Below are 15,271 nucleotides of genomic sequence, written 5' to 3' on the forward strand. Positions count from 1 at the left end.
AATTTCTAAATACTTATAAAATCCTTTAGTCATTACAACAATATTTTTGTACATAGAATTTGTTCATCAGAAAGAGCAACAGACTGAATCAAAAGCTTCAAAATGTACTAAAAATATAGCAGCCATTGAATACAATGTGAGACAAAGGGAGAGGAAGAAGGGTGCAGCAAAGATGGTTGCTATTTAAGGATCACTTCCTCCAGGCTCAAGAAAGATCCACCCCAAACAACTTAGAAATCAAGCAAAGGTGGCAGGTGGCCAGTAAAGGTGAGAAAGGAAACTTCTGAGTGAACTCAGACATAAACAGAAGTGTACAAAAGGTGGAAGCAGGGGTGGGTTAGGAATGCCAAGGCCAAATCAGAGTTGAATCTGGTGAGGGATAAGCATGGTTTTTTGGGGCTTTCTTGGGAAACAAGAAAGGTTTCCCTAAGTACATTTGTAGCACAAGAAAAACTAGGAAAAACATGGTCCCAGGATGAATGGGGCAGAGGAACTGATGATAAATTACATGAGAAAGGATGAAGTTACCAATGCCTGTGTCTCAGTCTCTACTGGCAGGCCCAGTCTTCAGGAATCCCAGGCACCTCAGGCCAGATGAAAAGTCCTGAGGGAAGACATACCTTCAGAAGAGGAGGATCAGATGAGGGAGCCATTGAACTAATTGGATGTACAGAAGTCCATGGGACCAATGGGCTGTCCCCACAAGTACTGAAGGGGTCAGCTGATGTCACTGCAAAGTTATCTTTGATTATCTCTGAAAGGTTAGGGCAGCTGGAAGAGGTTCCTGAAGACAAGAAGAGAACAAATGACACTTATCTTCACAAAGAGCACTGAGAGAGATTCAGAGAACTACAGGCCAGTCAGGTTGACCTGAGTCCCCAATAAGATGATGGAGCAAATAATTCTGAAAAACATTTCCAAACTCATGAAGGACAGGAAAGTGACTGGGACTAGTCAGCATGGATTTACAAAAGGGAAGTCATGCTTAGCCAACCTGACAGTAACCTAATTTGATGGATGAGGCAAGAGAAGTGAATGTTGCTTAGCTCAACTTTCATATGACTGTTGATGCCGTCTCTCCTAATATCCTCATCAACAACCTGACAAAGTACAGGCTAGACAAACAGACAGAAAGATGGATTAAAAACTAGTTGAACAGCCAGGTCCAGAAGGTTGTGATCAGCTGCAAGAAGTCCAGTTGGAAGCAAGTCACTAGTGGTGTGCTCCAGAAGTCAACACAGGGGCCTTAATCTTCTTTAATGACTTGGGTGGTGGGCCAGAGTGCACCTTCAAAGAGTTCAAATATAATACAAAACTGGGAGGGCTGGCAGATTGGTGTATTATCAGAACACATTGGATACATTGGATGAGAGTAACCTCCTGAAGTTCAGAAGAGGCAAGAGCAAAGTCCTTCCCCTGGGGAGGAATCAGTGGATCAGTTCATGCTGGGGGCTGACCGACTGACACACAGCTGACAAGGCAGGTCGCAGCAGATAACAGTGATGACCGTGAGGCAAGAAATGTGTTGTGGCAAAAAAAGTCAGCAGCTTCTAGTATTGCATTAGGAAAAGTGCTGCCAGCAGGTGGAGGTCCACTCACTCAGGGCTGGTGAGGCCAGATCTGGAGTAGAGTCCAGTGCTTGCCAGTACAAGACAGACATGAACTTACTAGAGTCAGAGCAAGGCTACAGAAATTATTAAGGGAATGGAACTTGTTTCGTAACAGAAGAGACTGAGAAAGACAGTTTTCAGCTTAGCTTTAAACATAAAATATACAGTTTTCTATATAAACTAGGTATCATAACTTTTCGTTTATACTCACTGGACAGAAATAAGAACAGTCGTTCAGCATGGAGAAGAGATGCCTCAGGGAAATTTCATCAATAAATAAATATAAATACCTGGTGAGAGGGAATGAAGAAGAGGCAGTCAGACTTTTCACACTTGTGCCCACTGGAAAGACAAGAGGTAGTGGACACAAATTAAAAAACATGAACTTCCATTTGTTTTTGTGCAGTCTGCTTGAACTGTGGGACTCAACTTTATCTAAAGAGATTCTTTCCAAACTAAACAATTCTGTGATTATGTGACAAAACAGCAATGAAAAATCAACTAATTTATCCTAAAGTGACGCTCTTCATAAATTAAGACACAGTAAAACATGCTGAATGCCTCATTCTCAGGAAATAAAATAATAATTTGGTCTTACAGAAAACCTAGTATTGCAAATGACTGAAAGACAAGCTCAATGTTTCTACAGAAACACTGTGTAGCTCTGGAAACCAAAATCCTCTGTAGAATTATGAGTATCAGTCATTTTGAATTATATTAGAATACATTATTGTGAGGAAAGATAGCAGAGTTCTAAATCAAAGGAAATACAAATTCTTCACTCTTTTAAAAGCCCTGCTTTTCTCATTAAGAAAGCATTAAGAAAATTCAAAGCATACAGAACTTACAGTTATTGAAGCACAAGATACCTAATGGTAACTGCCAAATTAAGATGGTCAGGTTGAACAATCTGGTAAAAAAGAATATATATTTTGACATATCATACCTGCTATGATGTTTGCCCTATTTAAGCAAAGGGGAAAAAAATCTGAATTTTGAACTGGGGCTATAGTCCATTGCTCCCGCCCCAGTCCATGCCTTCTGATTCTGTTTTCTCTGTATCTTGATCTAAGTTCTAGAACAGGCATCTCTGTATAATATCTGATAAATGAAGCTTGAGATCCTGTGTACATTCTTAGGAGTGACTACAATGCAAGTAAATAGCATGGAGGGCACAAGGTGACAAAGAGATAGAAAAAAAAAATATTTGAAGCATAGTTCCTGCTTCAGGTTGAAAACGAAATGGAAGGCTGTTACCTAAGCTTCCAGAGAGTCATAACATGCTGGAAAATCTAGCTAAATCATGGGTCCACAAAGCCATGAATCAGGAAGCTAAAATGATCTTTTTGTCTCATTTCCAAAAGAGAAAAATCTGTTGGTGCTGAGGTCGGACAGAAGAAAGCAGGGTTTGTGTGTCTCAACACTGATGTCTGGTATTACAGAAGACACCATAAAGTAACTAAAATACCTAGCATGTATGAAACATAAAGGAAAATATTCAGGGAGTGCAGGAACCCATCCAGATGAGACAGAAATCACTTAGGAGCAGATACCATTGCATTATTCACAGTTACAGACCTTCAAATGATAATACAAAGCTCCCTAGATTTCTGTATGCAGTCACAGAGAAATAATCATCTGATAAAGCAGCATACATTCGCATTAACTTTGTGCCCAAACTAAAAGCTGTACATAAGATAATGACTGTTCAAGATGTTAGAGAAATACATGTAATCTATGGATTTTGAAAAAAAAAACCCTATGGATTAAGACAGAATTATTTAAGCCACTAATTATTGGTATGGCTGCAACCTTGGCAAAAAATATGCCAATAATAGAATGGAAAAGCCTGAGTTAGTGATCCTACTGGCAGAATTATTGTTGAAAATTCACAAGTTAAGGCATATATATTACAATGAACTGTAGAACTCTCAGATGGGTTTGTTTCCATACTTCCTTTCATCCAAAATTATAAAGTAAGAATAAAGCCTTCAGCTTCCAAAGCAAAGTGTAATGAATAAAAAAGCTGAAAGTTATTTTTACTTGAAGAGGAAATATGCCTTTCTCAGTCTGAAATCACTGTTCTCTGAGAATAAATTGTACTCTGCAACCAGTGATGTCTGAGCGTGATCTATACAATCCAAAGTAACCAAGTGTGCCAAACACTTCACAGCTAACTAGCTACAATTCCTAAAAGCATCCGAAAAGAGACTGAAAATAAGGGAATGTAAGAACACCAAAAAAGTCACACAACCCTAACTGCAGTACTGTCTTTTTAAAGGAAATCAGTTATGTGTAACTCATCTAAAAAACCAACAACTTCCAAGGGAGGAAACCTTCTCCCTCATTAACTGCAGTTTAGAAACACCCCATTTAGATCTCAGAATAAAATGTGCATAAATACACTGTCAATAATCTGGCTTTGGGGTTCTCTGAGAGGCTGCAGTTTTCGATTGGTAAACCAAATAAACAACACTTGAATAACTACTCTTAGAAAAATGTCACACTTTTCAAACAGGTGTTAAGTACCTATCACTTCCTGCTCCCCCACATTCAAAATTGTATTCAAAAAGCAGTCTTTTCAAAAAGAAAACAGCAAGTCAAGGAATCAGAATTCTGTTAAATAATATATTTCACTTTCTGAGACATTGTTTTGACAAGCTTCTCTATATCATTTCATTAGCAGCAGCATTGATAAAGAAAGAAATGTCACATTAAGTAATAGGACTACATATTCAAGCCACCTGTGTATTTTCTGCTATACTAATTTTTCTAGATGGTGGAAAGTATCACATTGATGTGAAAAGTGTTTCCTGAGTTTAAGATTCAGTTCGCTTAGCTTTAAACATAAAATATACAGTTTTCTATATAAACTAGGTATCATAACTTTTTGTTTATACTCACTGGACAGAAATAAGGACTTTGAAGGTGATTTTTAACAATGTCATTTTAGTTATAAAAATAGGAAGAGACTAATTTGGCCTAAAATGCTTATTTCTGTTCACAGACAGAAGGTCAGAAATTTCAGCTATATACAACAACTATGTAGATCTTTCCATGTCTTGAGACTTAATTTAATTTCATTTGACCTAAAATCATAGAAAACCAGCATGATTTATCACCAGATTTTGAGGAATTTGTTGCATACCTAAATGATATTTTCACAGAGTAGGTAGATAAAACAATTCCTTCTCTAGCTGGGGAGCAAGGACAAATGATCCAAATTTCAGGCTCAACAGCATAAACAACAGTGGACTGAAGAAAGAAAAACAAGAAGGATGGGACTTCATAAGCTAAAGCAATAATTGGACAATTAGCTCCAATATGCTAATGGACCAGAAGTTATAAAAGTGTGAGACTCAGGTCGTCCATTTTCTTTCTGGCACTCTGACACGAATCCCTGAGTTAGGAAGTCAATGCCTTATCCACTGGACCACTGGAACCTGTCAGGTCTGAGGGTTCGTGTCCCTTTGTGGGCACCAGAGACTGATGCCTTGTGAAGGCTGACCTGGAACAGAGACTAGACAGAGTTAAAGAATAAAATAGGTATTTATTAAAAGGCCTCAACGGATACACCTTGAGCAGTACAAGAGCCCAGCCAGGGCTACACCCAAGATGAACCCAAAATGGTCACAAAATGGATGATTGGTCACAGGGTCTCACACTTTTATAAGTTCTGGTCCATCAGCATATTAAAGCTAATTGTCCAATTATAGCTTTCGCCCATGAAGTCCCACCCTTTATGTTTTTTTCTTTTCAGTCCACCGTTGTTTCTGCTCTTGGCCCTGAAACTAGGATCATTTGTCCTTGGTCCCCAGCTAGAGAAAGAATAGTTTTTTCTACCTACTCTGTGAAGAAAGTTTACTATCCCCTAATATGAAGCTCAGAACTACACACTAAAGCAGTACAGAATCTGAGAAATACAAAAGCTAAAACCTGAAGCATCACCTTCCCTAAACTATGCACATAAAAAACATATACCAACAATAACTGGCTTTCCAGACAGTGAGAATGATGCAGAATTACAAGCCTGAGTGCACACTAAAAATAACAAAAGATATTCCAAATTCACCATTTGTATAACAACATGTCAAGTTTCATAACTAAGAAAAATAACCTACTAGACCCTGAAAAGTTACAGAAGGCAGAGACAGAAATGTTTGCAGGTTTGGTTTCATGTGGCAGTAACAGATGACTGGCCATGTGGCTTGGAAGAGCTCTTAGGGAAAAAAAAAATAAAAAAGAGTAGCATTCATGTCCCAAAACTCAAGGAAAGGACAGCAATGTTGTGAATCTGTTTAGACAGCCCTCTCTAATGCTGCAAATATGGCTATTCTCCCTTTGCACTGATAAAGAACTCAACACCTCACATGGACACATGCTTTTTTTCCCCCAAAGGTTTGAAAAAATGCAAGAAGAACATAAAAAAGTCTTTATCAGCATGTCAGTTGGTGCTTTGATCTATGGAATTCTTTTTAGCAGAAAACTCAGTGGGAAAAATCCTTTACACTTCATAACAAGAACCATCAAAGCAGCTTAATTTTACATGGTCAGAACTGGTCAATTTTTAGCACAAAGATGCTAAACTGCAACACAGACATTTACAATGTTTCTAAACAAATAAACTATTATTTCAAGAAATACATTAAAATTGTATTAAAGACCTAATTTTCAGACATGGTAGTGCTTAAAAGCCATATAAAAATTTTAATATCCTACTGATTCTGAAAATCTGAATACAACCTGTCTGATTTCAATGCAACTCTAACAGTCATTTTGTAAAATAGTCAATTATATGTTTTGAACTGCACTAGAAAACAGGAAATATGTTTTCATTACAACATATTAACAGAAGCATTTGTTTGCTTCGATTTATTTTTCTCTGTCAAGAGAAGGCAAGAAGAAATTGCATTAAACTACTTCTGGCTGAAATGAGTAAGAAGAACAATCTGTGAATGAAGAATGTTTATGAATAATTAATGTCATGACTACTGAGTTATTGAATCCCAGACAAGAAAATTATTGGATGAGATGACTTGTTAACCAAGCCAAGACTGTTTCTTTCGTATTCCATGTACAACAAACCAGAAATGGTCACTGCAGCAACAGCCGAAGATAAAGGATAGATAAACAAATATGAATACAATTAAGTATATCAAATTTCTGTGTCTGGAAATTAATCCAAATAGTTTGCTGAAAAGTGTATGAAGCCTTTGACAAATTTCAGAGTTGCATCCAGAATTCATTAGTTCAAAGAACCACCCTTCTTCTCTAATTGTTAAAAGTTATGGTCATAAATTTGGCCTAGATAGTTTCTTTTTTTTTTGCAGTAACCATACATAAGATGGTCTAAAATCCATTGCTCTCAAGCATCCTCAGATAGTTCAGATGATCTGTTATCCTACTGAATTGACATAAGTGCATGGTTTTGGCAGGAAGCATAAAATGTTTCAGAAAAATTGCTACCATGTAAGTGTGGCTAGCTCCATCTGACTGGTCCATATACTCTGTAGAAATAGGAATTTTGGGGATTGGAGAAATGAAACTAAGAAAATCTTGGATATCACCACTGGTGAGTTTCCAGATGACTGGAAGCTGTCCAATATGACACCCATTCACAAAAAGAGTGGGAAGGAGGATCCTGGTAACTATAAGCCAGTTAGCCCAATCTCAATACCTGGCAAGGTAACAGACCAGTTTATATTGAGTGTAATCACGCAGCACTTACAGAATGGCCAGGGTATCAGACCCAGCCAGAATGGGTTTAGGAGGGGTAGTTCATGTTTGACCAACCTGATCTCCTTTTATGCCCAGGAGAGTCACCAGGTGGATGCAGGAAAGGCTGTGGATGTTGTCTATTTAGACTTCAGCAAGACCTTTGACACTGTCTCCTACAGCACGCTCCTGGAAAAGCTGGCAGCCCATGGCTTGGACAGGAGCACTCTTTACTCTTTGCTGCGTTAGGAGCTGGCTGGATGGGCAGGCCCAGAGAATTCACAGAATCACAGAGTCACAGTATAATGAGGTTGGAAGAGACCTCTAAGATAATCGAGTCCAACCTATGCCCTAATACCGCAACTAGACTATAGCACCAAGTGCTGTGTCCAGTCTTTTTTTAAACATATCCAAAGATGTTGATTCTACCACCTCACTGGGAAGACAATTCCAGTACTTTATTTTTCTTTCAGTGAAATATTTTTTCCTAATATCCAACCTATACATTCCCTGATGTAGCTTGAGACTGTGTCCTCTTGTTCTGTCAGTTGCTGCCTGGTGGAAGAGACTGACCCCCACCTGTCTACAACCTCCCTTCAGGAAGTTGTAGAAAGCAATAAGGTTACCTCTAAGCCTCCTCTTCTGCAGGCTAAACAACCCCAGTTCCTTCAAACATTCCTCACAGGGCTTGTGTTCCAAGCCCCTCACCAGCCTTGTTGCCCTCCTCTGGACGCTCTCAAGCGTCTCAACGTCCTTCTTAAACTGAGGGGCCCAGAACTGGACACAGCACTCAAGATGTGGTCTCACCAGCACTGAGTACAGGGGAAGAATGACCTCCCTGCTCCTGCTGGTTACACAATTTCTAATGTAGGCCAGGATGCCATTGGCCTTTTTGGCCACCAATTGTGGTGAATGATGCTGCATCCAGCTGGTGGCCACTCACCAGTGGTGTCCCTCAGGAGTCTGTGCTGGGGCCAGTTCTGTTCAATATCTTTATCGATGACATGGATGAGGGGGTTGAGTCTTGCATTGTAAATTTGCAGACTACACTAAGCTGGGAGCATGTGTTGATCAGTTGGAAGGTAGGAGGGCTCTGCAGAGATACCTGGAATGGTTGGATGGATGGGCAGAGTCCAGTAAGATGAAGTTTATTAAGTCCAAGTGCCGAGTCCTGTATTTTGGCCACAATAACCCCCCGCAGCATTATAGGCTGGGGACGGTGTGGCTGGACAGTGCCCGGGCAGAAAGGGACCTGGAGGTACTGGTCGACAGCAGCTGAACATGAGCCAGCAGTGTGCCCTGGGGGCCAAGAAGGCTGAGAGCATCCTGGCCTGTGTCAGGAATGGTGTGGCCAGCAGGAGCAGGGAGGTCATTCTCCTCCTGTGCTCGGCACTGGTGAGGACACAGCACTCAAGGTTCTGGGCCCCTCAGTTTGGGAAGGACGTTGAGATGCTTGAGCACATCCAGAAGAGACAACGAGGCTGGTGAGGGGCTTGGAACACAATCCCAATGAGTCATGATTGAGGGAGCTGGGGAAATGGAGAAAAGGAGACTCAGAGGTGACCTTATCATTCTCCACAACTTCCAGAAAAGTGGTTGTAGTCAGATGGGGGCTGGTCTCTTTCACCAGACAGCAACAGATAGAACAAGAGGACACAGTCTTAAGCTGCACCAAGGGAAAGACAGGTTGGATATAAGGAAAAAGCTTTTTATTGAAAGAGTGATAAAGTATTGGAATGGTCTGCCTGGGGAGATGGTGGAATCACCATCTCTGGATGTGTTTAAAAGAAGTTTGGATGTGGCACTTGGTGCCATGGTTTAGTTGAGGTGCTGAGGCATGGGTTGGACTCGATGATCTTGAATGTCTCTTCCAACCTAATGATTCTGTGATTCTGTGAAATACCCAAAAATCACATCAGTGAGGTCTATCTGCCTGTTGAAGAAAACCTCCTGAAGAGTGATACTCAGCAGTTTCAGTCAGCAGAATCTACACTGGGGTATAGAGATTATTAGAACTGGCCTTTAAAGATCATTATGACTTTGAGAGAAGTAGGTAAAGTAAAAGGTTCTTTATAATACCGTGAATTGAGTGGGGGAAGCTATTTTTAGTCCTCAATTTTATATTTGGATTTTCAATTTAAACTACTAGGAAGGTGGAGAGCTGAAAATATTGCTTTAATATCTCCCCAGCTGTGAACTTTCTCTGATAAGATGGAAAATACTAATATCACCTTATATGTATGCAGCTGCCTTTGTCCCAGAGGATCCTAGGACATCAACAAGCTATTCGTAAAGAAAAGTATATTCACTCAGTCATAGATTGCAGCAATCAGGTAATAGTCAGGAATACAAAACAAGTTAAAATAGGAGACTAGACAAGGACATTTTGAGCACTGATCTCACACAAATCCCTGTGCTTATAGCTCATTATTAGACAACCCTGTAAGATAATAATTATTCAACAGTTGAATTTGAAAAGTAAGCAGCATTGGAAAGGGAACAAAAATTGAGCCTGTCCTGGGATATAGAGGATGCAGAATACAGCATTTCTAGTCAAAGGTAATTTTTTAGCTCAGTGTTCCTAAACATGTGCAAAGATGAGCAAGATAACTGTGGAGGATATGGAAAGTTTCAAAGAGATGGAACTGGAATTGTTTTAAGGAAGAGGAAGAATATTCAAGATTATGAAAGAATTACTATAGAACAAATCCCGGTGGCTCTAACATTACTAAATAACCATGTTATTTAACGAAAAGGTAATAACTATGTTATTTAGTAGTTGGTAATAAGTAATTAGTAATTCATAACTAATAATAATTTAGTTATTAGTAATAACCATGCTATTTAATTATTTAGAAAACAATTAATTTCTTAATGAACAAAGATCTTTTCTACAGACCCTTGTCCACAGTACATCTGGTTTTATACAACATTATGAGAGTAGCTAATGACATTCTGGAAATTCCATTCAAATGTTCTTCTTCATAACTGGTGTAAAAGTTTGAGAGGAGGATTGTGGAGTTGTGTGATTTATGGGTTTTATTATCCCTGTATTATGTATTGGTTTATTCCTTTGTACCCCCATGTACAACTTGGTTTGTCCCCAGTTTTCCCGCTTTGTCCTCCCTTCCCGCCTCTCCAGTATCTATCCATCACCCTGGAAGAGGCGCAGCCTTTCCCTTTACCCCTCCCGGGTGCCTTGTCTGTCACTCGGTGCCCCTTCCCATCCATCCAGAAGCTTCTATTCAGGGCACCGGGTGATTGGGCGAGGACCTGGGGCTCCCCCCATCTCCTTCCCCCATTGGACCCCATCATATCCCCCCATCCCGGAGTCACTCCCTATCCCTATCCCCATTGGGCGTTGGTTTCCCCCCTCCCACGCAGTTTATAAGCTGGTGTCAGAACCCTGTCTGGGTTCCTGTTGGCTGGCACCGTTCCACAATAAACTTGGATTTAGCCCCCAGCAGGATCCGTCCTTCCTTTATCACCGCGAGGCTTGCTATCGCTGCTCGGGACCCACGAAGGCACTCTCCAAACCCCAGCTGGGAGCAGCGGAGGGTGCCTCCATCGCCCACTCTCACCCCAGATGGAGAGCTAGCCGGGGCGGAGGAAAAGGGAACCGGGGCGGAAGCGCGGCAGAGAATTGATTCTTCATTTAGTATTTGTTCAATTCTCTGTTTCAGATTAACTGTAAGCCTTTCCTGCTCCAGTAGCAAGGCATAAACATTAAAAAAAAAAGCATAAACATCGTGTAGTGGATATGATTTCTCCTTCCAATTCTCCTCCAGCATCAGTGTATGTACAGCTAGCAACTAGCATCCCAAACAGCTCCCAATACCCAAAAGTGATTTGGGTCCTTGCTGGCAAAATCTCACTCCTCTTACTTAAAAACTACTGTTGTCCAAATCCTTTCCTCGTGTGCTCCCCACCTTTCTTGTCTTTCATCTACCTAGTCCTTCCTCAGACTCTCTCAGCTCCTCCTTTTATCCTGCTGTTTCTCACACACCACAGTGATATCTGTAAGGACTGCTAAAGAAACATCTTCACTCTTAGGTCTTGTATTTCAGATAGGAGGAAGCAAGCAGAAGATAAATCTCATTGCTCATCGGCCAGAGACACAATTAAAACCAGAGCTGATTTCTCTCCGATTAGCAGCATCTACAGTGCGCACACACACACACACACACACACAAATACACAGAAAATCCTGATCTAATTGCTTCTTCCTAGAAAGGGCAAAGGAAAAGGTAACTTGTCAGAGGTCGAAGTTCATGACATTCAACAGTGATGTTTCCTGTTTCCTTGTTCCAAAAATAGGCTCAAACCCTGGCAAATTATTGAGAAAAACATACAGTTTGAAAATGTCCAGTAGCCTGAAGAAACCATTCCTTGGATATACACTTTACTGTTGGTATCTTCATTGTTTTGCCTTAAGACCTGATAGAGGTCAGGCTGAAGCTAGCAAGTAGCAGAAGAAGGCAAGTTTGAATGTACTAGTAAGGAAAAACACAGCCCCTATCCCAGCTGGCTCAGCCTAATTGGGCAGGGAGGTCAGCAAGAACAGCTGCTTTGAGGAGAACTCTGCCTTACACCCCAGAAATGCCAATCAGAAACTTGGCCAAGCAACCCTCAAGTCATGAAGGGGCAAAGGCTTGAGTCAGTTGTAGCAATTTTCTTGCCACACTGTGTTGGAAGATGGAATACTTCAAGAATACCTCTCCAACAATCTTTTGCTCTAGACAGTCAAACACTTAAAACAAGTGTAAGATTCAGGCATCTGTGTTTGTGCATGCTTGCATACCCAAGTGTCTGTGTCTTTCTCCATGGGTCCTGCACATTTTTCCCCACTAATTTGCTTAGCTATTAAATAAAAATTTATTTATTATTTATTTGCTTACCTACATAAAAAATAAACTGATCATGGCTTATATCTGTCTGGCCAGTTAACCTTTTGGATAATAGCATAGTGCTTATAATATAATAATTAGATATGCCTGCAATGAAGTTGCAATGTAGTCTTATGAGATGGCAGTGTTCAGGTTGGGAGGGAAAGTCAAGGATAAAGGCCTCACCCTTAGAAGCAATTGGGTTACTCTGATGAACAATCCTCATTTTCAGCTTGTAGAAAATGTAGAGTATTTCTGTTAGCTTGAATTTTCTAGGAAAGCTTTGCTTGCTTTTGCTTTTTGTACCTGGAAGGTGAAGCAAAGTTTCCATTGCTGCTGGTGCGTTACATATTTGCATGCACTTGGCCCCACAAGAAGCATTCACACTGACCCAAGTTTCATTACTGTGAGCTGCCAACTGTTAAGCAGAATACGATGTTCAAGCAGATGCAGTATTTGCCCAGCCCAGACTCAGCCTTGAGCATTCAAATACTCAGAACAAGCATCTGCAGAAGGCAGAGACAGCAAGCAAATACTGTGCTACTGTTATTTGCACTCTGATTAGAATTATGGCTCTCAAGGTCAGAAGGGTGAGTTTAGATGTTAGGTTGATAAAAAGCTCTTTTCTGTCTCTAGAAAAAAAGCAAGAGAATGACAAAGCCAGTATCCTATGTGCCTGTGTCTGAATCCCCAGCCAAATACCTCTTTACAGTCAAGTTAAATGGGGGTTTAACTTTTCCAGGCAAGCCAAAAAGCTCAGGCCTCATAATGCACTTCTATAGAAGGTAACATAGCAATACTTTTTAATTGCTCTACCACTGTACTCCAATACTAATTCTGAAAATAATGAAATTCAGTTAATTAGAAAACTAAACAGGAATTCCAAAGATAAAAGAAATAAAATTAGTTAAGGCAGAGCACCTGATCATCCAAGTACAACTTGAAAATATCATCTTAATATAACCAATATAGCACTGTATTCTATATGAATACATTTTTATGCAAGTGAGCAATGTGAATTCTCATGACATCTACTCAATTGCTATCTCTGAAACCCCAAATGACAGCCTAAATGTCAGCACTGTTAATTATTTCTCTACAAGGTATTTCAACAGAATATTCACTTAATGTGCTTGATTTAAAAAATAAAAACTTAAATCTATGCAACATTAAAAAACTTCCAATTATCTACTCTTCCATAATTAAATTTAAATATGACCAAAAGCAGCTAATACAATTGTTAGCATATTTGTGCCATTGAAAACTAAAACTGTCAAACTATCATAAAATAATTTACCTTCAGGATGAAAATAAACCAGTTTGTTTCCTGTAATCCCCTCAGACAGTACAAAGTCAAATGTATGCTTTTAGAGTGGGTTTTTTTCTATACCTTGCCTATCTTAGCCAGAATAATTTTTAATAAATTCTTACGTCACTATGATACAATATAGAAACTGAGGCAACTGTGGCAGGATATAAAGCCACAGATGAAATGTACAGTCTCAAGTTTAACAGTCTTCTTTTTAACTGCAGACAAGATCACAGACAACATTTGATAAGTAAAAACAAGTTACCCAAGAAGTATTTTTGTCTGTAGAGCTAGAAACCATCCATATGCTGCCAAACCATAAAATATTTTTATATTTTTATGTTTCAGTAGGAATAACTACAAAGGAAAGACTATGCCATACTGAAAGATTTTGAAGTAATGCTAAACACTATTATGACTTTCCAGAAAAATATTAGCAGCAAGGTTTAAACAAGCGATTGTTCTTTTGTGTGGAAAATATCTAGCACTATACAGATAAAATTCAACAAAGATCTTAGGTCAAAACAACCTCATGGAATGCTCCAAGCTTGGTTCAGAATGTCTGGGAAGCTGTCCAGTGGAAAAGGACCTGGGGGTGATGGTCAATGAATGGCTAAACATGATCCAGCAGAGTGCCCAGGTGGCCAAGAAAGCCAATGGCATCCTGGCCTGTATCAGGAATAGTGTGGGCACCAGAACCAGGGCAGTGACCGTCCCCCTGTACTGGTGAGGTCACACCTTGAATCCTGTGATCAGTTCTGGGCCTCTAACTACAAGAAGGACACTGAGGGGCTGGAGCATGTCCAGAGAGGGGCAACGGAGCTGGGGAAGGCTCTGGAGCACAATTCCTGTGAGGAGCAGCTGAGGGAGCTGGGGGTGTTTAGCCTGGAGAAAAGGAGGCTCAGGTGGGACTTTATTGCTCTCTACAGCCGCCAGAAAGGAGGGTGTAACCAGGTAGGGCTCAGTCTCTTCGCCCAAATAACAAGGGATAGGACAGGAGGAAATGGCCTCCAAGTTGCACCAGGTGAGTTTACATCCTACATTAGGAAAAAATTTCCTCACTGAAAGGCTTGTCAAGCACTGGAACAAGCTGCCTAGGGAAGTGGTAAGGTCACCATCCCTGGAGGTATGTAAGAGATGTGTAGATGTGGTACTTGGGGCCATGGTTTAGTGGTGGACTTAGCAGTTCTGGGTTAGATGTTTGACTCCATGATCTTAAAGGATTTTTCCAGCCTACACAATTCTACCATTATTTTTTTTCTCATCCTTAGAGACTGACAGAGAAAGACTCATTTGTAAGAGTAACAAAAAAACAGGTGTGATGGCACCTTTATATCCTGTCTGCATTCTCCTAGAGCACTACCCTTAATTTTCAGGTTTCCTCTTACAGGATAAATTCTTAAAATTCTCCACTCCAACGTTTCAGCCTACAGTGTGACATATCAATTGGTTTACCTGGCAAATCCTACTAAATCCAAACTCTGTCCTTTCCTTCAGTGATTTCATAAGCAGCTTAAGAAAAGAGTAATTTTCAGTTAAAACTAGAAACAAAATACTTAGAAACAGTACTCTTCATCTATGTCTGTATTGTGCCAGGATTTATCAGTCCTGCCAGTAAATTAGTTAGGCACTTTTAGAATCTTCAGGCACATTTTATGCCTGTCTCATTTTCACAAGCAGAAATCCCTCTTGAAAAGGTTCTTTTTAAAATGTCATTCTTCTGTTATTGCTTACATCTTAAGGATCTTTTT

At 40.1% G+C, this 15,271-nt stretch overlaps 1 long non-coding RNA gene across 2 annotated transcripts in view; it reads right to left on the reverse strand.

Annotated features, from left to right (window-relative positions):
• LOC146768647 (uncharacterized) overlaps window positions 1-15,271 on the reverse strand; it is a 39,936-nt gene that overhangs the window by 22,142 nt on the left and 2,523 nt on the right. For both annotated transcript variants that reach the window (XR_014953706.1, XR_014953705.1), the window contains exon 2: window positions 1,822-1,900. This is a non-coding gene — a long non-coding RNA (uncharacterized LOC146768647). The remainder of the gene's footprint in view (window positions 1-1,821; window positions 1,901-15,271) is intronic.

Source organism: Lonchura striata, chromosome 1, assembly GCF_050655825.1.
Source record: "Lonchura striata isolate lonStrDom1 chromosome 1, ASM5065582v1, whole genome shotgun sequence".
Classification (NCBI taxonomy): Eukaryota; Metazoa; Chordata; class Aves; order Passeriformes; family Estrildidae; genus Lonchura; species Lonchura striata.